Here is a 24131-nt window from a genome sequence, read left to right on the forward strand (position 1 = left end):
ATTTACTGATACATGAAATATATTAGAGTATAGATGCTCAACAGCTAAGCTTTGTATCCATTATTTTGGAATGCTCACATTAATTAAGAGGTCAAATGAGAGCTTAACGCCACTAGGCACAAAATAATGGGTGAAACGTGCAATTCTTCTGTGAAAAAACAACTTCAGTTATAAGATTATAAGATAACAACAATGTTACGCCTTTGTAAGTAAGAGAAAATAAATTGTGAAGTAGCACTGTTTAGGCTTGCAAAGCGTGGCACATTTCAGTGTATGCTACTGTTTTGTCCTTACTTTATACTTAACCATCTGCTTCTTATCTTCTTCCTGGTGTAGTTGTAATAATTCTCTTCCCATTTATCTACATCTTGGGTTTCATGCTACTAAAAACTAATGTGGTATTAGTTGTCCTCATTTAAAACACTTTTTTCTAATTCTCCTATTCCAACACAGCGAACCGCAAAGAGCATTTCGCTGTTACTCCCCTTCTTCAACTATAACCGAATGCTATCGCTTTGCGGATGCGAGTTCATTGCTACTACAAAATAAACAACAAACGACCGCCGGGAATTGTGCGTCGTATGTATTTGTACTTTCATACATAGACACTTTTGCATATATATCTTGGCACAGGTACAAATGTATATGTGTGGAACTAACTATGAGGCTAATGCAGTGCTTTGTCGCTTTAGTTACCATCTGAGACGCACAGTCTACTTATTTGCTATTGGTCTGCTGGCAACAACATCAAATGTTAATACGTTTATAAGTCACTTAGCTGGGACGCATCAAAGCACATTTTTGTTTCGAGATATTTACCTTGTTACCTTCCAAAGTGTACAGTGCGTATACGTAACTAGTTAGTGCCATGCTTCGTGTATATATTTGGTATAGTGATAAGGTAGAGATATATATTATATATGTGATAAATATTAATGGATTATACACTGGAGCTATACACGGCTAAAAAGATTTCTTAAATTTATTACAAATTTACCTGCTGATCGCTGTATCTCTCATGCAGAAGCCCTTGCTATGAGGAAAGCAGACAAAAGATAATGGAAGGAAACTAAATTACCAAAACGGTAACCGAATGTGTCACATATTGCTAAAAAACTAAAAATTTCGCATATCCAAAAGGTGCAATAGTAATCACTATTAACTAAGTATCATGATTAAGTCCCCACCTCGAGAATTATACTGACTGCAAAGAAGTGTATGTTTTTGCATTACGGGTGCCATGAGTTGAACATCCGCCAATCCCCTAAATGCTATGCTTAATTTCCTCACCTTGGATCTTAACAGCTGGAAGCAATAAAAGCACGAAGATGGACCTTCGGGGCACATACAAGTCTTTAAGATGCAGCCTGAGCAGTAATACTATTTCTGGCACTTCAGAACGACTATATTTCATTTGGAAATAAATCTGATGCCACTGGAGTAATCCAGAGTGCATTCCAAGAACTTTGACGAATATTTTCTTAACCGATGTGTCCAAGAATGAAATAGGGTCTGGAGCCGGATGGTACCCAAATGATAGTAAAAAGTGTCACTATGCCATGGGAGGAATGGCAACGGTTTTCCAAACGGAAATATTCGCCACTCTGAAAGTAGCAGAATGGATAATTGAGAGGAGATGGAGCGGGAAATAGATTGGAGTCTTCAGTGACAATCAGGCTGCACAAAAGGATCTGAAGAACCCAAAGTAAACTTCAAAGATTTTTCAGGAATGAAAGTTAGGTTCTGTTGCAAGACAAGCTTGTATTTATATTGATTCCAGGACTCTGTGGTGTTCAAAGGAATGAAATTGCCGATAAATTGGCCAACTCAGCGGTTACCTTACTGAGACCAGAGCCAATAATCGAAATTAGTTCTGCAGGAATCATGAATTGGATCAGCGATTATGTACGCTATTTAAATAAAGAGCGATTGTCTTGTCTAGAACGCTGCAGAGCTGCAAAGAGTTTTGTGAAAAGCCCAAACAGAAAACTGTCGAACTTTCTTCTATAACTTGGAAGAATAGGCGTTCGCTTGATGGTCGGTATTATTATAGAGCACAACCCATGGGGTCGGCATATGACCAACTTTGGAATCACTGAGGACATGATTTGCTTGTCTTACTAAAAGGAGACTTGCCAAAGAATCTGGAAAATTCTCACAGGTCTAGCTACCTCTATGTCCCTATTCTATGCCGTCTCTTTCTTTTTGTTACTTTTCTCCTATCTTCCTTGAATATCTACGCTTTTACTTTCCAGAGTTTTAAATAAAATGGGGTTTTTTAAGATGAGGGTTTTAGTAGTTATTAAATCCCACGGGGTTCTTGACTGAACTTTTTCAAATTTCAATTTCAAACACAAAAGAAGAGAAACGTTTTGCCATCTCTAGCATTTATTTTCTCCATAGAAAAGGATGCCACTTAGGTACTTGGAAGTCTCCAAATTTGAGAAGGTAGCTGGAGTTTCAAAAGTAAAACGAAAATTATGACTAAAATTTACAAAAAGCGTTGATATTGTTTCGTAATAAGTTGAACGCAAGGATGGCCAAACATACCCTAAGTTACTGGCAATGATTTTACTCCAATGTGCAAATATCAGTTGATAAAATAAATCAAAAAATATATATAATTGTATTGAATTGTATTGAAAATTAGATTTGGAATTTGAAGGCAAGAAACAAAAAAATTAGAAAATTTTAAAATATACTCCATTTATAAGTGATATGATTGCACTATATGCATAACTTCTATCAAGCGATAGAAAAGTTGTTTCTAATAGCGAACGCTCCTCGACAGGCAAGGGCAAACCAATATATTTTTGCATAGTGGAAAAATATCAAGACACACACTACAAATAGGAGGAGTATCTCGCCCAAGCACCTCAAAGGGTTTAAGCGTCAAATTTTAATTTAGTTAATTTTAAACATTTCTTATACTTATGAAAAATATTATTTAGCTCTGTTATGCCATATAAATAATCATAAATACTTTTACCAAAATTGTATTTATCATCACTGGGTAATATTTATTTTAGTGTTATTTGCGCTTTAGAGTTTGTGCCATCTAATTTTTTACTCAGTTTTTCTTTGCTACAAATTTGCATAGCCAATTTTTTATTATATTTTTCTACTCAAAAATTTGTCACTCGTCCACAGCTCGTTACAAATTTATGCGTCTGCTCCTGTCACTATCTCATACTATGCATTCTATTCTCTTACTGCTTACCGCCACTATACTATCGATATGAAACTTACGAATATATTTTCTGTTCTTCTTTTTTTCCATTTCAGTTATTTCTACTTCAAGTACTTTTGCAGATTGGATTTGTGCCAAAGTGAAGCATGTAAGCTGGCATTGCGTGGCAGTTGACCGAGTTTCTTGAATATTAACAGATATTTGTATATACCCGTACATGCTGGTGTATGTGTACTTAGTATAGCAATTTGTTTGTGTTTGTATAAATGTCTATCATATCTCCAGTTATGACTATTTTTTTAAAATTCCAGCCATAGAAACTCAGGTTACTTTGCAGCTGCTGGTAGTAGAGATCAATGAAATCCGCAACTCAGGAATAAATATGCATAGATTTATATTCGAGTAGGAAAATTGAAGAGCGCTGCAGAAATGGCTAAAATGTATATTTTTTATAGTAATGAAAATCTGAAGAAAAAGTTTTTTCATTTGCGCTTTTCTTCACTTACTTTCTTATTACTTGTGAATTAGCCTCAAAAAAAGAAGACAAAATTTGCATTTTATCCTGGGTTGATATGTTGGCAGCAATTTTTTTTTTTTTTTTTTTTTTTTGAAGAAAAAAGTATAGTGGCTCATATTTAAAGTTCCTTTGCACTAGTTAAAATAGCGATTCACCTCATTGAAGGCTTTACAAAATAAAGATCTGCAAGATTCAAAATTTAATTTTATCTTTATTTTTATTATAGAATGTATAGCCAGTACTCAACATTTATTTTTCATATGGAAGAGAGTTCTCAACACCTTCAAGAAAAAAATTAAAAAAAGCAACGCGATTTTTCAGCTACTTCAAACTTTAAAAATTCGGCTTATAAAACGGCTAACCTGTTTTTTTTAATCTAAAAAACTTGTGTTTTTGATGGAAATTTTTGGATTTTTTTATATTTGCAAAAAGTTTTTGGTTTTTGTAGTAGAAAAAATTATATTTTTATAGCAAAACCATCAAAGTTAAGTAACAACCAAATAAATTGTCAATAAATTTTGTGCTTTAGTTATTTACGTAGTGCAATGTAATATACCTGAATGGGTTGGTGCGTGACTGCCATTCAGAATTCGGAGTACTTTAGTTCGAATCTAAGTGAAACCCCAAAATGAAGGAAAACCTATTTCTAATAGAGGTCGCCGTTAGGTAGGCAATGCCAAGCTTCCAAGTGTATTTTTGCCATGAAAATATCTGCCGTTCGAAGTCAGCTTAAAACTGTAGGTTTAACATTTGTGGAACAACATCAAGACGCACGCCACAAATACGATGAGGAACTCCGCCAAAGATTAAAAAGTAAATACTGATTCCTCTACATAACCCAACGATAGTGCTCTTTAAAATACATTACCATGATTTTGTGCTCCCATCAAGACTTAGGAGATGTTATGCTGGTAAAATGGATAAACAAATTTGCAATTTTTACGGTGGCTATCCGATACAGAAATCATGAAATTATAATTGTTATTGTTTAATTTTATTATTTAATTATTAATACTCTCCGAGATTTAAAAAAATGAGTTCTTGAAGGAATAAAATATTTATGTGGGCATAAGGTATTTATCAAGATGTTTGAATCTTGAAGGAAATAAAAGTGCATTAATATTTTAAGCTCGTAGGTGAACCACCCAGATTTTTTTATATATTTTTCTTTCTTTTTTTTATTTGTTTTTATTGAGAGCTCTATTATAGTAACAGATCAGTCCATAAGTTCGTACGTTTTTGAGAGGTGGTTTTAAAATTAATAAAAAAGATGTTTAAAGTATTTATTAATCAATAATATATTTTCCTTCATTATTTACAATGCCTTCAAAACGTTTAGGCAAATTCTTAATTCCCTGCTCAAAAAATTGTTTGTCCTTGTAGCCAAAATACGCTCCGATATCTCTTTTTATAGCTTCTTTTGAGGAGTAGTTCTTGTTACTCATATGGGATTGAAAGCTGATAATCACAAGGTGCAATATTCGGAGAGTATGGTGGATGCGGCATTAGCTGCCATCCGAGCTCGTTCAGCTTGCCTAATGTTTGCCTTGCGGTATGAGGTCTTGCGTTGTCGTGGTGAAACAAAACTAACTGCTAATAATTTTAAAACTTTGATAATAATTTTTTGAAATGTTTTAAATTTTTCTGACTTTTGTGTAAGGTAATTTGACCTTCACTGCAGGCATTTATAAAAAGTCACTAAACAAAAGAATTAAAGTTACTAAAATCGGGTAATTCCCGCCTCATTTTTTTAAAACAGATATGATTTTAAATATATAAAAAATAAGTGGCAACTCTGGAATCCTTTTCTACATTTTGAACGAGATTTGGAGTTTTCTCTATACAAAAAAACTTAAATGAAAAACATGACTAAAACTTGGTAATTCGTCGCGCTAGAAACGGTTTTTCAATAACAGGGTTTTCCAATAACAGATGTTATTTTGAATAGCCCGCTATTTCGGTAGATGTCATTGTCATTGTACCGCTGTCATTAATAAAAATGGAACGATACACGCTTAAACAACGCATTGAAATTATTAAAATTCACTATTAAAATGGTGAAAATTTGGCAGAAACGGTTCGTAAAACTCGAACATTTTTGGGTCATAGTGCAGCACCTTGTCGGACCGCAATACAGAAATTGGTGAAAAAATTCGAGCTGTTGAGACAAGTTAGTGATGTGAAGAATAAAGCCCGTGCACGTCGCTCAAGAACAGCTGGAAATATTGCTTTTGTAGCCGAAAGTGTTGAAGGATACCCAGGTTTGTCCACCCCTCACCGTTCTTTGGAATTAGGCATTCCTCAAACGTCATTACACCGTATTTTGTATAAAGATTTGGGTCTTAAGGCTTATAAAGTCCAGTTAACACAAGAGCTCAAGCCAGCCGATCATCAACAACGTCGTGTCTTTGCTGATGGGGTCGTTGAAATGCATAAAAATGATCCCAAATTCCATCGAAAAATCATAATGAGTGATGAGGCCAATTTCCATCTCGGTAGCTTCGTCAGCAAGCAAAATTGTCGGATCTGGGGCTAAGAAAATCCAAGAGTTATTGTTGAAAGGCCTCTGTATCCTTAACGTGTGACTATTTGGTGCGGTTTATCGTCCGGCGGAATCATGGGACATTACTTGTTCGAAAATGAAGCTGGAGCAACAGTTACGGTGAATGGATTGCGCTATCGAGAGATGATTAACGACTTTTTATGGTCGGAATTGGATGATATTGATCTGAACAACGTTTATTTTCAACAAGAGTGGAGCTAAGTGCCACACAAGCAACAAAATCATTGATTGAATATCAAAATAACGCCTCTTATGGGAAAACCCTTTATTTAGTTCAGGTGTAAATATCAAATATAGGTGGCAACTCGATTCGTAAATATTTCGGGATCAAGTCTATTAAAAAATTCCTATTCGATATCCATTTCCAATTTAAGTAATTTGAAATAGATGGCAACCTTGTAAAAATATTCTCGGGTTAAAAGGCTATCTAAATATCAAACTCAGAAGCCATTGGTGCGATATATATGAATTTGTAGATATTCCAATTAATAAGAGAATAGTAATAAAATAGAAGGAATGCCATTTTCGCTATCAGTTCCAGTGTAAGAAAAACTCAACTCTAAGAAAACCGCCCCATAACAAAAGTTTTCCACAACACTCGTGCATATCCAAGAGTTACTGTTATTTACATTTGTGTATGTATATGTACTTGTATATGTTTGTGACATAGAAAGCGTTTTGCGTATTCCCATACACGCACACTTCGCTACCCCGCTTAGTCTGAAAATTCATCAGATCAGTAAATATGCTTTATTTTGATTGATGAAATACCAGCACATCCACACTCCAAAGAAAGCGAAACAAAATACAAGGTTTTGTTTTGATATATTTCACGAACGGTTGCCGACAATACAGCTACATTTTGGTACACCACCAACACACATCAATTCACAGATATAACAAATATTCTTCAAGTCAGCCCCGTCGCCAATAAATGCGTATTTCCTTATGGCGCAACCAAATCCGCATATGGCATGATGAAAATAAAGGGCGAAATAGAAAATCATGTGGTTGTTTTTAGGAAACAAAATTCTCCGAAAACAAACCACAAACTAAATTTTGTTATTTCTGTTTTTCAAAGCAGACCAAATGAAGCATGCCCATAAAATTTGGTATTTTGTTACATTGTGTTTAATTCGGTTGGTAAGATGGCATAAAATGCGGTTTCTTCCGGATAAAAGCATTTTGATTTATTCGCAATGTTCTTGGAGTATAAAATAAAATTGAATGCTGTATTCGCTAACAAAAATACATTAAAACCGCAACATAAAAATATGAGGTAAACATCAATATTGTTTTTCACATAAAAATGAAGTTCTTCAGACTTTCTGCTTGCATAAATATTTTCAGTTCACTACTGAAAAAGCTACTTGTTTATTTTTTCACGCCAAAAGGGCTTAAGAAACTGACAGAACACAATTGAAAGTTTTTTTTTTATACATATGACACATGTAAAAATGTCGAGTAATATAAAAGCAATCAGGCTATTTTAGTTTCAGTTAGGTTAAGGGATCTCACAAAGGTTCACTCATTGAGTACATAAGCCCATTGTATTCAATGAAAAAACAAACTGTCGCCGTTGTTGTTGTAGCAGCATGAGCATTACCCGAACATTTTTCAAGAAAGCTATTGGAGTCATAATCTTTGGCCGTATAGAAATCCGGGTCGTTCCGGTAACGCAAAGACATCCCCATTTTTACACGTCTTTAAACCATCGCCAAATGTAATTAATCGTTAATTCATTAATTAAGCTGTCCATGCTCTTGAAGAGACACATTCTTGAACTGGAATATTCAATAAAAGCTACCTTTTTTCATTTCTACAACTTCTGCAGATGCGATTACAAGGAGTCTAACCATTCCAATTATTGCTGGAATATGACGGCCGCGGCTACGAGTTACATGGATCATTCGAGCAGTGCAATTTTTGACTAATTTTTCCCAATAAGTCTGAATAATAAATCTAAATGAGCCCAATTAACAAAAATTGAGCCTCAATTCTTCCACAAACTGTATTTTATAAGCACGTAAGCCAAGATCTTTACGTAAAACTTTCCACGTAGTCGAAGGACAAAGGCCAACTAGTTGAGAATGAGGACGAAGCGGTATTTCGGTGTCTTCTTCAACATTTCGCTCTATGAACTTCGTGGTACCGCTCAATTCTCTTGCCATATCTGTACTGCAAAAAATAGATGCTCCTACTAAGGGATTTATGCAAAAATTAGAAAATTGTTTATCCGTTCAGATCGCAGCCCTAGTGATAGTTATAACTGGTCATTTATTTCATGCTATTGGAAGGCATACAGATTACAAATCAATCTCATGCAAAAATTTTAAATTTGAAATTCATTTTTAAAGTTTATATTTAGATGCTAATTTTTAGATGACATTTGCATGCTCTCCCGTGTCTCCCTTTCATGCATAAAAAATCAGCCTATGTGAAACAGTTTGTAGCATTTGTAAATAGTGCACGAATTCTACTTACAATTTTTAAAGCCATCCCGGAGATGCGTTAGACAAGCATTTTAATAAAGGGTCGTCTAGGTGCCAGTAGTGAATAATTTTTAGGTATAAATATGTTAAATCTTGAGAGCGGATAAAATTTAGTTCCAATGTTAATTATTTACATGCTTTTCCCCAGATGTCACGATTTTTTACAAGGATTTATATATATATATATATATAAAATTGGCGCGTACACCTTTTTTGGATGTTTGGCCGAGCTCCTCCTCCTATTTGTGGTGTGCGTCTTGATGTTGTTCCACAAATGGAGGGACCTACAGTTTCAAGCCGATTCCGAACGGCAGATATTTTTATGAGGAGCTTTTTCATGGCAGAAATACACAAATACATTCGGAGGTTTGCCATTGCCTGCCGAGGGGCGACCGCTATTAGAAAAATGTTTTTCCTAATTTTGGTGTTTCACCGAGATTCGATTACGAGGATTTATGAAGAATTATTTTTACCATTTATTTTTTTATTTTCTTTTTTGGTTTGACTGTTCATTATTTTTGTGTTAAAGTAAAAAGTAAAAATATAAAAAAAGTAAAAAAGAAACCAGGTAAACCGCATTTTTGAATTTCATACAAATTCCGTAAACTTTTCATGCTAATTCTATGGATTTTTCTTTCAATTTCTGAAAAGATTTTTGGCATTCAGTTATAAAGCTAATTAAGTCTTAATATAATTACGTTAATAAAAAATCCTGTTCATTTTTACAATTTTTTTTTTTTCGTGAGGGTGCTGCTTGAGTTGTGTCATACTTTTCTACACGAAGTGCTATAGAGAAGTTAAACTCAGTCATTAATTTTCCCAAAATAGTGCAATATTCAAAAATGTAAATAGTCCCAAGATTGGGTAACAAAACTAAACAGACTAAAAAAATACAACGCAAATAGCTTAAATTTTTTTCTGATTTATATATATATATATATATAATTGGCGCGTACACTATTTTTGGGTGTTTGGCCGAGCTCCTTCTCCTATTAGTGGTGTGCGTCTTGATGTTGTTCCACAAATGGAGGGACCTACAGTTTTAAGAAATTTTTTATGAAGAGCTTTTTTCTGCCGAGGGGCGACCGCTATTAGAAAAATATTTTTCTTAATTTTGGTGTTTCACCGAGATTCGAACCTAAATTCTCTCTGTGAATTCTGAATAGTAGTCACGCCCCAACCCATTCGGCTCCGGCGGCCGCCTATTTTTTTTTGGTCACTGGCCTTAAATGATTTTCCAATAGCACCAAATTCTTAAATTCATAGCCAACTGGAAAGTTTAGCCTTTGCGTATGAAAATAGCGCCAAAGTGAAGGCTAAACAGAATTATAAGTCAGATATTAGCAAAAAACAAAAATTTGTTACATAGTTCGGTAATTTTTTGTCTTTTGTCGATAGGTGCTCGATACTGTGCTCGCAGTGGAAGTAAATCTGCGTTTTTCGTTTTTCACTATCATGCCAGGCTTTACTTTAAAGGACTACAATTTTACAGTTGGAATCCAGCATTAATGAAATTGTAATTATGTAACAATTGTAATAATTGTAATAATAAAATGATATCAAAGAGACATATTGGTGCCCAATGAAAAAGAAATGCAAAGAGCGTTCAAAAATATTGATGTATTATTTATTGCGTTTTTCATCAGAATACATGCCAAAATATGGGTTTTTTTAATCATCCTTGTTCAATATATTTCAAGAATTCCATGGGATTCATTCCAAATAAGCGATGTGAATAATTTGTATTGTAACTCTATTTGTGCTTCTTTAAAAGAATCAGCAAATAAAAAAATGTGAAAGAATATTTAATATATATTTAAATACAGGGTGAACGAAATGAAGTGTTACCTATTCAAAACACCATAACTTTTTTGTGTGAAATTAGTTTTCATTGATTTCAAAGACAAAATTGTTCAAAAATGATTAAAATTTTAACAAATGTTCACCTTAGCTCGATATGACCACCTTTTGCCTTGACTATAGCCTTCAAACGGTCAAAAAATGAGTTGCATGCTGCACGAATATGATCTTGAGGTATTTTGGCCCACTCTCGTATAATCGCTTTTTCCAGCGCATCCATACTGGCTTGCGCTAGTTTCAGTTATTTGGCCATTTTTCTTCCACTTCGACGTGGATTTCGTTCAAGTCGAGCCTTCACTTTCCGAACCATTTCTGGCGTTGTTGCGATTTTTTTTTGTCCACCTACATAGCGTTTGCAATGCTACCAGTATCATTGTAACGTTTTATAGTGCGATACACAAACATTTTATTCACTTTGAGGTGACTGAGCTCAACAACAATGGCTGGTAATGATTTTCCAGCCAATTACAACGCAATCACACTATTACGTGTGAATTCCACCACACAAAAAAATTGAACAAAACTGAGACGCAAATGCTTTTGATGTCTTAGAAACAATATATTGAACTATCATTAGAACAATTTTGACGTTGATGTCATGAGCCGGTTTACAGATACAAGCAGTGTGAAGTTGGTAACACTTCATATCGTGCACCCTTTATAGGCAATAAAAATTTAAAACTATATCCGCTTTTAGGGCTTTTGCTAAAGGATTGTACTCAAATTGGTTTCTTTGATTCAAAGATCCCATGACGTTTGCGCTTGCGAATAAGTTGGCTTTAGTCTCCGTGAATAAGGCAATCAATCAACCAACTCTTCTCACATATAACACGCGCTCTTCCTTTTGTGGTTCTACCATTTATTCGATGTGTTTCTGGAAACTTTTTTCCTGTTAGCCCAGCTTGCCGGAGGGAAATCCAAATCACTATTTCAAAAGTAAATTTACATATACACCCTCATACAGCGCAAGGTTTCCATAGTTTCAGATACAAAACTGTGATAGTCTAGCACTTTACGGTTACCCAACAAATACATGTTCACATTGTGTATCCTTTTAAAAAATATTTTTGAGCCCTCGCAATTTATGCTTTGATACCCATAAGCCAATGTGTTATAATTTGTGTTGTAATAAGATATATTTAGGTAGTGAAAAGAACTCAATATTTGTATGAATTCTAAATTTTTATTATAAATCTTTCAACTAATACTTCAGGTGCCACGGAGAGCTGACAGTACTCTGGAAACGTCATTATGCATTTAAAGAACCTTCAACTCACATGAAAATCAACTTTGCTAAAATCACACCAGCTAATAGCTAACGTATGTTTAAAAACTACAATAAAATAAAGAATAAAACAAAATCTGAAGAAGTTAATAAACTGTGTCATATGCACTGAAAATTAAGCAACACACAAAAAAAAATCAAATAAATCATGGCAACAGCAGCCAACTGTAAAAATTCCCGCGAGTCGGAAAAAGTGAAATTGTGCGCGAAAATTTCGAATGATTACTTTCGATAAACATAAAGTCTTCCAAATCTGTGTAAATTAAAAATGTTGCAAATGCACTGAAAGCAAAGAAAAAAACAAAGACAAAGAAACAACTGCCATAGCGAAAAGCGGCACATTTAAATATTTGAAACAAAAAACCAAGTAGAACAAATTTGGCAAAAAATAAAAACAAAAAAAAAACGAAACTAAATGAAATGCAAAAGTGTTGTCGTGCAACAAACCGCGTAAAAACATGCGCAAGTGCTTGAAAACTTGAATATCAGCGAAGCGAAAACAAAGAAAGTCTTTGCTACACTACATTTTAAATGGAAAAGTGAATGAAAAAAGCAAATCGAAAATCTAGTTCAGCAAATTGTGAAAATGCTTTGCCAAGCACAAATTATCGGAATTGTGGTGACTTAAAGGCGTGCTAGCGTTGCAAATTGTCGTCACGTAAAACTATGCGCTAATATCCAAATATACACGTATAGATGTGTGTGCGCACGTGTTCGTGTGTGTATTCGTGCGCTCATACTCTTTTGAGACTTTGACAGCAGCACCAGAGCGCGTTTAGCATAAATAAAATATTTTTGATAATTTCAATGCATAATTTTTGAATGAAACAACAACAACAAGCAGCTGAGCTAAAAATTACTCAAATTTGTAACAAACATACGTAGGTAGGTATACGTGTGCGTGCAAGAGCATTTAACAGACGTTGAAAATGTGTAGCATATTCCCAGGCGCGCTTATGTATGCACATAGATGAGAATGTGTGAAAATGCTAAAATTATTTTCAACTAAATATTGCACCAGCAACAATACAAACAACAAACTTGTAGTGGTAAAAAATAAATGAACGAAAGAGTATTTGCGTTTTCCCACATGCACAATTTTCATATCGTGTGTTCGTGTGCATATGTGTTGCATACTCATGTGCAGAATTAGTGCTGAGTATAGCTGACAAGGCATTCGATGATTCCTATGTTACCCAGCGAAACGCATTCGCATAAGGAGGTATGCGTGCATATACATATATGCGCATACATATGTACATCTGTATATGTGTGGGTGTGTGCTTCAATAATGCAACAGCCGCTGAAATGTGGCAGCAGCTGCTAAAGCGTTGACAATTGCAAATTTCCCAAACATATATATACATGCGTATGTATTGAAGTGGATATGCGCAGATAGTTGTCAAACTGACATTCAAAATATCATACACACATACACGCAAAGACAACAGCATAGTTGAAATCATTAATAATAAAATAGTGAGAGAAAAAGTGGAATATGCTGGAAACTATGTCAATGTCATGAAAATAAAAATAAATGAAAACAAACACACAAACAAAAAATTAAAAATTCGTTCTAGGGTCTTCTAGCTTACCACCAGCGGTGCTCTGAACTCCCCTGAACAGCTCTCGTTGACCTTATTGCCGGTCATGTAAACAGAAAAAACTCGACAAAAGTGCGCTAGTGCTTGGAGTTGGGTAAACAATAATTTGTAAATTTGTGGCAAAAGTTTTATGTTGGTCAACAAGTGAAGGTCCAAGTGCAAGTTCAACAAAGAAGAATATAATAGACACCGTAGAAAAAACAACTGAAAAAAAAAATGTTAAAAATTACAAAAAATTTAATTAAATCCAGCACAACAACATAGCGGAAGTGCTCAATTTTAGCGAATTAGAATTGAGTGCTCTTCAAAGAGAATTCATAAGGATAAAGTAATCAAATTTCGCAATCCAACATGTTCACGCAGCGTAGGTCGAGTGGCCAGCAGACCGGCAACAATTTGCTGCGCATCACTATGATGATAGTCTTCGGTTTGGCGAATCTAAATAATGGTAAGTGTTGGGAAATTTTTAATCTATTTTGCATAGGAATTCAAATTTTGAACAACGTAGCGTAGGCAACAATCAAAAGAATTTCAAATAACCCCTGGAAATTTCGTTAGCTAACCCAGATGCTCAACTAGCTGGTGAATATAAACATGAGGTGGTTTTATATATTTTATGGCGCATTTCTATTAATAATGTAATTTACAATTTACACGTACGGCGTTTAAAATTCAGGAAAATAGCATAAAGAGAATATTTGAAAATTTCATAAAATGTTTATGAAATGACTTTCATAGATACGACACTCAAATTACAGTAGCTGACAAATAAAGAGATTTTGACCGATTTTCTACTAAAAATTTAAACAAGAATGTGGATATGAAATCTGTCTTCTGTTATCAAAGAAAGACAAGTGTTTTCGATATTAGAATGCACTTCGTTTCTCATCTAAGTGGATCATTTCATGAGCAACCATATAACGTAAGTTTAAATTTTTTGAATTCTCAAAATGTGAGAGAGAAAAGAGTATTGGCTATATTGCTTTCTCTAACATGGGCCATTAGCTCCACCCAAATTTACTCTCGACAATAGTGACTACTGCCCAATACTATATAGGATTACGGGACGAAGTAATGGTACTTTTTCTTCAAAATGAGAAACAAATAACATTCGCAGAAAAAAAAGCTAATCAGATGCTTCTGATGTAAAAAATTTAATTCAACTTTAAGTTTGCAGACATATGAAAAACTTAATCATTTTTCCGTTCTTATGAAATTTTACACCCCACTAGTTGAGAACGCCATCCGCTTACGGGTTATTTCTTTCATTTCACCTTTTTGGATAGTTGATAAGACATACTACATAGTTTCTCAAATCATTTTCAAAAATTTCAGAAAATATAATAATTTCCATACTCATATTTCTATGCGATGTGAAGTAGGAAACACTTAGTGAAAATTTGTAAATTCCAAACTTTAACAAGCATCCATTTTTAACTGGCAGTGCTTGGTTTACAATTTGATTGATAATTTCTAATATCTGTTGCTCCCATTAACTAAAAACAGAAAAAAAACGAATACTCCAACTAACAATGAAAAAGTGGGTGATATCGCATATCTATAAGACTGTTAAGTTTTAGCCAGCATAACACCAAAGTAATCAGAAATAACCTAAACAAGGGTCTAGGGGGCGAAATCTAAGCCTGTTTAATATTATTAATATATCATTAACCCTTTCGGTTTTTTGTTTTCCTTTGATTTTATTTTTTTCACTTGAATTCGTATTATATTTAATCTGGAAGTGCTTACATACAATTTGAAGGCGCTCGTCTATCTCTTTGAACACTATAGAAAGCTGACTCTGAGCAAATTTCGGCAATGATGGTAGAGAATTTGAAATTCGGAACTGTATGTCCTTGAAAGAGTATTTAATTCGACGCTTGCTACACTGAATATTTCATTAACATATTTATAACTTTTGGTTTAATTATGAGAAAAAACTTTATAATAGAAATGACTTATTAAATTCTTAAAAAATTGTCGACCAACCTTATAGCAATTTTCTAAAAATCACGTTGGTAAATGGCTCAAAAATATTGTACTATGTGATCACACTTAGTGCAGATACAAAACTTATGGTACCTTATAAACCTTATAAATATACAAATTCGCTCTGAGACAACATTGAGTGCGAACTGGTTAATAAAGTACAAAATTCAATAGGGGTGTATTTTTTATGGAGCTGCTAATGTAAATTTTGAAAACATTTTTCAGCAGAGTAATAAATGGTATATTTCATAAACCGTATAAATAAGTTTGGTAAAACTATTATATGTTCGGTGAAATTCCATGGAACGATTTATTTGTGTTTAATGCTGAAGCAATTCCAGCTTACAAAGTAAGATAGATTTGCCACTTGCCCATTTTTGTCGCTCGAGAGTCTGCTAAAGTAGTTTCCAAAATACTTTTCCAATACATAAAACATAGTAATAAAAAAGTATATTACCATATATAATTGGAAAAGAGTTCGCTGGCCGCCCTACCAAGTTACCAAGGAGTCAAACTGGCCGTTCAGGTTATGTTTATTTGTAGACCAGAGTGACCTTAGGAAATACATGCAGCATCATCTGTGTGCAATAAAGGATCAGAATGACGTAGTTTTGTCCACAAATATGTAATTATTAACCCAGAATGCCACAAAATAGTATACCCTAGTAGGACCACCCATCACCAACCAACTATTTGTGCGCAATTAAGGAATGGCGATACCAACTTCACCCTCCAACATTCTGTAGTTTTTCTTCAAACTTGCATCGGTGGAACACTTCTTTATTGAATTTTTAATTTTGCAGAAGATTCGGGCTGAAATATTTGGGTTTTGTACACCCAGCCATTATTTTAAAATCTTATTCATTGCTCTAGTACGAGGGGTGCCTTTTATATTTCGGGATTTGGCAACCCTGGTGTTGCAATCTGGCAACTGACAGCTGTATCGCAAAGTTCGACATTTTTTGGCTTTTACGTACTCAGAACGTTTTGAAGTACCAGCGCTATTTGTGTTGTGTACAGTAACGTTAAATATTCATCTCGGTCCAAAAATGGAATTAACTCGTGAACATTTTCGTGCGATTATTTTTTACAACTTTCGACGTGGATTAACTCAGCAACATTGCATGGATGAACTTAATTCATTTTTTGGCGATGAAGCTCCATCAAGGACCAGTGTTTATCGATGGTTTGGTGAATTCAATCGTGGTCATAGTTCACTCCAAGACGAATTTCGTGAAGGTCGTCCAAAATCAGTTGTTGTTCCGAAAACCATTGATGCTGTGCGCGAACTGATATTGCAAGATCGTCATGTGACCTATCGTGAGATTGAGCCAATCTTAGGCATTAGTGGGACCAGCATACATTCAATATTGCATAAACATTTGACTGTCAAAAAAATTTGTTCGCGCTGGATCCCACACAATTTGTCAATCGCTCAAAAAAAGGCTCGTGTCGATTGCTCGAAGGAAATGCTCAAAAAATACGATCGCGGGGCTTCGAAACACGTTTATGACATCGTGACAGGCGATGCATCATGGATTTACGCGTATGAGCCCGAAAGTAAACAGCAGTCGACTGTATGGGTGTTTCAAGATGAGCCAAATCCAACAAAAGTTGTTCGCGCACGAAGCACTTCCAAGCAAACGGTCGCCTGTTTTCTCGGAAAAACTGGACATGTCGCAACCGTACCACTAGAACAACGCAGAACAGTAAATTCTGAGTGGTACACAACCATTTGTTTGTCAGTTGTCTCCCAAGAAATTAGGAAAACCAATCGGCAAAGACGGATCACTCTTCACCAGGACAATGCGAGCTCTCACACATCGGCTCAAACAACTGCATTTTTGAGCACCCAAAACATCGAATTAATGAGTCATCCGCCGTATAGTCCTGACTTGGCACCGAATGACTTCTTTTTATTCCCGTACGTAAAGTACAAACTGAGAGGTCAACGTTTTTCGACACCTGAAGAAGCGGTTGCGACATTCAGAATGCATGTTTTGCAGGTACCTCATTTATTCTCATTTTTTTTTTATTAACAATAGAGAGTCGATGGCCTTAAGTGGTTGTACTATATTTAGATATTTAGAGATATTAAGTTTTGTATTCCAAACTTTTCGTTTCGATTACAGCAGTGCATAGCTACACACCGCACACAATTCATGGAATTCATTTTATACCGATTTAATAAAGTAAATATTAGAACAAAGTAATTCGATAATTTTTTATATATAATATATTGTTTATTTATTTTTCGATTTAAATAATACTTTTATAAAAATGTAGTCCAGTTTCTAATGAAAACCATACTAATTCATGTTTCAAACTTTGTACAATAATATAAAAATTCCACAAATTTTTCTCAAGATTTCGAAACTCCTAATCAGAATTAAAAAGAAAATTGGTTACGTCGTTTTATAACCAATTCAATTTTAATACAACAAAATGTAAGTTTCAATTGACTACAAAATTCCTGTTAATTTTATATAATTTCTGCCCCGACGGTGTTGCGTATCTTCACCATATAAAAAAAATCGCATATTTGTTATACACAACACCGTCATTTGGGTTTGCGCCGTTGCTGCAAAGTTGGTTCCGAAGAACTTGAATTTCATGCAAGAAAGAGACGGCGTTGATATCGCCAAAAACATGATTTCCAAGGTTGAATCCGACCCAACATTCATTAAACGCATCTTTACTGGATACGAGACGTAGGTTTACAAATACGCATACAATTCAGATATCAGGCGAGTGAGTAGAGAGCTCCGAGTGAAAGCACTAAAAAACAAAAACCACTTGAGGTGGTGAGGCAGTTAAGAAAACCTATTACTTGGCCGATATGAGATGTTTTCCAACCAGTTCACCTGATATGGCTTGCTGCGATTTTTCTAGTTTGATTGAGTGAAAAAAGTAACGGTAAAACGGAGGCGGCTCCGATTGCTACTCGTATACTGACTCGGGCTGACTCGTATACTACTCGTATACCAGAAATGTTGCAAGAGCTGGATCGCTGGCATAGTGCTTTGCAATTGAGGAATAAACTTGTACTTAAATCTTTTTTTTTTACATATATTCACGATATTTTTCATTAAGGTGCTGTGGTAATAAATTTGTAAGCTTTCAGAAAATTAGTAGCACTAAAAATATAAAACTAACCAAAAAAACTTGTTTAAAAATTACAATTAAAAAGGTAATATTTTAATTACGGGTAAAAAATTTATACAATGTGATTTTGGCTAAAAAGTTGTGCCAATTGCTTTACTTTCCTCTTTGCGTATTACACAAAGCAACATTCTTAACCGAAATCGGTAATTAAACTCAAATACTAACTTAAGTACATTTAAGCAGCTTCAATACAATTACGTACCTTTGTATGTGTTATCCTCGTTGTTTCGCAAGTTTTTAATTTCAGGGCCACCCATACAAACTTTGTATGATGTCAGATGAAAAGTATAAAAACCAAAGTGCGTAGGAAAAACTTGCTGCTCTCACCCACGTCAGTTGGAAGAAAGTTTGAAAATAAAAATAATTGGAAAATGTGTCACTTCGGCGCCAAGTTGAACTATTTACTTACTTACATTGAAGGTTAATGCTTTACGGAAAATAAATTTACAGATACAGCGCATCATCAGTTGTAGCCCACACATACATGCATACGTACATATGCAGAGAGCTGTATTGAGTTTCATGCGAATAGTGGAATAGCAGAAGACGATTTTTTTCTGAAGATTGATTTTCATGCCACTTTATCCGCCATTGTATCAGGTGTGTCAACATTTTTAACTAACAAAAAGTCAAACTTGTTGAAGTAGATGGACGAGCAAGGAACTTTTCGAGGTACTAAATGAAGAGAAATGGAAGAATATAAACGAAGAAGAAAACAATATAGCAAATTTGTAAAACAATGGCGTTTTTCCCCCATGTTCACATCTGAATTCGAATTGAACTAGGGACAATAGGTGACATTTGAATAAGCGTACATCAGCGTTGCGGAAAATAAATAAAATTAAAAATAAAAAGAATAAAAAGTAAAGAAATGCGCAATTAAGGCAATGCAGAAACTGAAAAGTTAATAGTAAAATTTGAAGCTTCGGCCAGAGTGTAGTCCAAAAAAAAATTATAATTTAAAAATATTACTCAAAGGTACTGTGAAAATTCAAAAACACTGTACTGAGTTTATTCCGAAAAAGTGTTTTTTTATTTAATTTGTTTTTATTGTTCTAAAAAAAAATTAAATTTAATTGAAAATTTAATTGAAAATTTAACCGAAAAAAATTTAATTTAATTCAAATTTTATTTTTATTTTAAATAATTTTTTTTTTGTGTTTAAATTGTTTGCTTGTTTACCGAATACAATTTTATTCCGAATGTTTTTTTTTTGTTTGAGCAAGTCGAGTACATAAAAGTGCAGAAAAAACTAAGTATTTATATTTCATTTAATTTCTACTGTCATTGTGCGCGTTTCAGAGCAAAAAAGTGGTCCTTCAATTTTCCACAAAATTCGACCGAATGAAACTAAACAATGCACATTAGGTAAAATGACCGTTGTTGGTGTGCAAAAGTGATACGAATGAAAGTGCTATTTTAGTTTTATTTTTGTTGTTTTTTAATTAGAAATACAGGGCCATATTAAACTGACCCATGTGATTATTAAAAAAATATGGAAAAAGAAACATTTTTTTGTGTTTCATTGTGAAAAACATTTAATTTAGTTCAAGGAGATTCGTTTACATCACTTTTTGAATATGATATCGCGAAAGTGGTCGCCCTTAGCTCGTATAGCGTAATGTGCCCGTTTTTCGGCGTTTTCCATAGTTTTGGCCAGCGTCTCGGCCGATATGGCGGCTATTTCCCGTCGGATATTGGCCTTAAGTGCGCCTAGTGTCTTTGGCTTGTTGACGTAAACCTTAGATTTCAAATAGCCCCAAAGAAAAAAGTCCGGTGGCGTCAAATCCGGTGATCGTGGCGGCCAGTCAAAATCGCCGCTTTTTGATATCAAACGGCCAGGGAACAAAGTCTTCAATAAGCTGACGGTGGCTCGTGCTGTGTGTGGTGGTGCGCCATCTTGCTGAAACCAGAAGTGCTCCATACCATTTTCACGAACAATCGGCATCACAAAATCGGTTATCATGGCCCGATAACGCTCTTGATTGACGGTCAATGGTTGGTGTTGACCATTTTTAAAGAAGAACGGCCCAATGACCATATCAGCGCAAATGCCACACCAGACTGTAACTTTTTGGTCGTGGAGAGGTACCTCTTCAATAATTTGAGCGTTTTCAGTGGCGTAGAAACGGCAATTTTGCTTATTTACGGTTCCGTTCAAGGAGAAATGGGCCTCATCACTCATAATGATTTGATGCCAAAAAACCTCATCAGTTTGGGCCATTCGGACGACAAAATTGGCATATTCCAAGCGACGAGGCTTATCGGCCGGCAACAGTTGTTGATTTAGTTGTATTTTGTACGGGAATATCCCCAAATCCAAACGAATGATACGTCGTAGAGTGGTCCGAGGGATGTCCAACTGAGCAGAACGACGATTACCTGACGTTCGCGGCGATGCCTCGATACTGGCTCGTACGGCCGCGATATTTTCGTTAGATCGTCTTGGCCGCTTTTTATTTCGACGTCGGGTATTAGCCACAGTGCCAGAAGACAAAAATCTTTTGTGCATTTGCTTGATTGCGTTCTTTGACGGCGCACTTTTCACTTTATTTTTTTTTCTCCACGCACGTTGCGTTTTTACAATCGAGAAGGAATTTTGAATGTACAGCTGAACAATTTCAGCGCGTTCTATTGGGGTGTACTGTTTCATGGTATAAATCTCCTTCGACTGACGCTTCCAACGCGGTATGTCATTAGCTGATCTGAAATTACAGTAAAAAGTTATAGGGTTACTCAATGGGTCAGTTTAATATGGCCAACCCTGTACTTCAAAACAAAAGTGCGTGGATTTTATTTCACTTGATAAAAAACACCGTTACACAGGCACGCGTTAAAGTCAATTGACGTAATTTTTCGTAGAAATTTGTTTGCGAGTTCAGCAATGCTTGATGAACTTTGAGTGCGCGTTTCTCGAATTGCGTTGAAAATAATTCATTAGCTTAAAATGGAAAATAAAGAAACATGTAAGTACTGTGGGCAAAAAGTAGGGTGAATTTGGTTGAAAAACGAAAAATCTTTATTTATTCTTGTAAATCAATTTCATCCCCTTCAAAATAATCCCCTCTCGATGAAATACACTTATGCCAATGATTTTTCCAATCCCCGAAACATGCCAAATAGTCCATTTCCGGTATAGCCATCAGCACCTTCTTCGATTCAGCTTTTATCTCCTCAATCGACTCGAAACGCGTTCCCCGGAGTGGTCTCTTGAGTTTTGGGAATAGCCAGAAGTCACACGAAGCCAAATCAGGTGAATACGGTGGTTGCGGAACAATATGCGTGGAATTTTGAGTATGAGACGGTGCATTATCGTGATGCAAAAACCAAGAGTTGTTGGCCCATAATTCTGGTCTTTTTAGGCGAATTGCTTCACGTAAACGACGCATAATGCTCAAATAATATTCCTTATTAACAGTTTGGTCAGGTGGAAGGAATTCATAGTGCACCACACCACGAAAATGGAAAAAAACTGTCATTATGACCTTTATTTTTGAACGGCTTTGACGTGCTCTTTTCGGTCTGGCCTCGCCTTTAGCACGATATTCGCTTGATTGGTGGTTGTTTCAGGGTCGTAAGCATAAATCCAAGTCTCATCTCCCGTAATGATGCATTTGAGCTTGTCCTGATAGTCTGAAAGCATTGTTTCACACACATCAACGCGACGACTTTTTTCCAAGAAATTGAGAGTTTTCGGTACCACACGAGATTTGACTTTTCGTAGGCTCAAATGGTCTTTCAAAATGGTTTTCACAGATCCTTCTGATATTCCGATCATATCAGTAAGATTTTTAACAGTCAACCGACGATTTTTGAGTACTAACTCCTTCACTTTATTGACGTGTTGGTCATCTGTTCTCGACCCTCTTTGAAGTCTTGGTACCACTTATAAACATTTTTCTGCGACGTGGTCGAATCACCAAATGCCTTCTGCAACATGCTAAACGTTTCCGCAGCCGAAATTTCATTCCGCAAACAAAATTTGATGGCACTTCTCTGCTCAATCAAATCAGACATTGTAAAAATCGAAAAATGCACTCTTGGTTGTTTGGTAAACACAAGCGTAAATATATTACTGATAATGACATTCACATGAAAGTTGGCCCAGATGTTATTAACAGTGCTGCCAACTCATGAAAAAATAACTAGAGCGAAATTTTAATCCCGCGAACTTTGACAAATAAATTCACCTTACTTTTTGCCCACAGTAGTAGATCTTCTGTAGAAGAGTAAGAAAGACAGAGCTAAAGCGCGGTCTGCGCATGCCTGCACTCTCTGAGTTACTCTTACTGATTTCGCGAGGCTACGACTTACTCTTTCGAATTCGAACTTGCTCGGGCACGCGGCACTGCAGTACGAATAGAAGGCTAAAACGTTTTCATGGTAGTTGCATTTTCACTTTGTATAGTCTTTACACATGCGTAGATACTACAAGTCTCATACACACAAATTTACTCTATTCAATGTTCATATAAGATGTAATTTTGTTAATTGCAATAAAATAATCAAAACATAAATTTTGAAATTATTTTACGGAACAAAATTTTGGCAAATAAAGAAGGAATTTATCATTACCATAATTTCATTTATAAAATTTTATCGATTAAAGTACAATTCACAACACAAATGAACTATTAAAAAAAACCAAACTGGAACTTTACATCTCGTTTTGATTGTGTCAATATAATCCACGCTCTCCTTTTTCTGTGCTGAGAGTATCTATTCTGTGTCAAGGCCAATGCTGGCCTTTCTTTGGACATATAGTCGGTAAAGAAGAAATTAAATATAACACAATTAAATCGGACTATAAATCACTGACTAAATGAAAACAATAATTTTCATTCAGAAAATAAGGGTCGACCTTCAATCAATGATCTGTATGGGAAAAAGTATGTAACATATTGATTATGTTAGTATATTTTGTTGTTACCTCTCCGTTTCAGGAGTGGGGTAGCCGTTTCTCAGGCTCCCTTAACGAAATAAGTTCTTAAATTGACGCTTACAAAAGCGCAAACCTTCCACACTTCCTTCAGAAGTAATTGAACTATTATGTTGCGAAGAATTTAATCTTAACAACCAAGACGATGAAACTAATGAAAGTGAGGATTTTATATTTAAATTCAAACTACAAAATGAATTAGATTTAAGGAATTAATAATGTTTCTATAATTAAAAAGAGAATAAATGAGCTTTCACGTTTACATTAATTGTTGCAAAAGGGTTAATTTTAATTTGTGGTCGTTAATGGATTGAATTCCATTTTTTAGATTTATTCCTACTAGTGAATTTCTGACTAGCTTTGGATTGAATATCATGATTTTCTAGCTGTAGTTAATTTTGCACAGAAAAAGTAGTCATTTGACCTATAGTGCAATGGCTGGACAGATGAAGTTGGAACTATCATACTCACGATTTTTGTGGGTATATTGTAATAACAATAGTAGAAATAAATTTTTCTCAAAAACT

This window comes from Anastrepha obliqua, chromosome 4 (assembly GCF_027943255.1).
Source record: "Anastrepha obliqua isolate idAnaObli1 chromosome 4, idAnaObli1_1.0, whole genome shotgun sequence".
NCBI lineage: Eukaryota > Metazoa > Arthropoda > Insecta > Diptera > Tephritidae > Anastrepha > Anastrepha obliqua.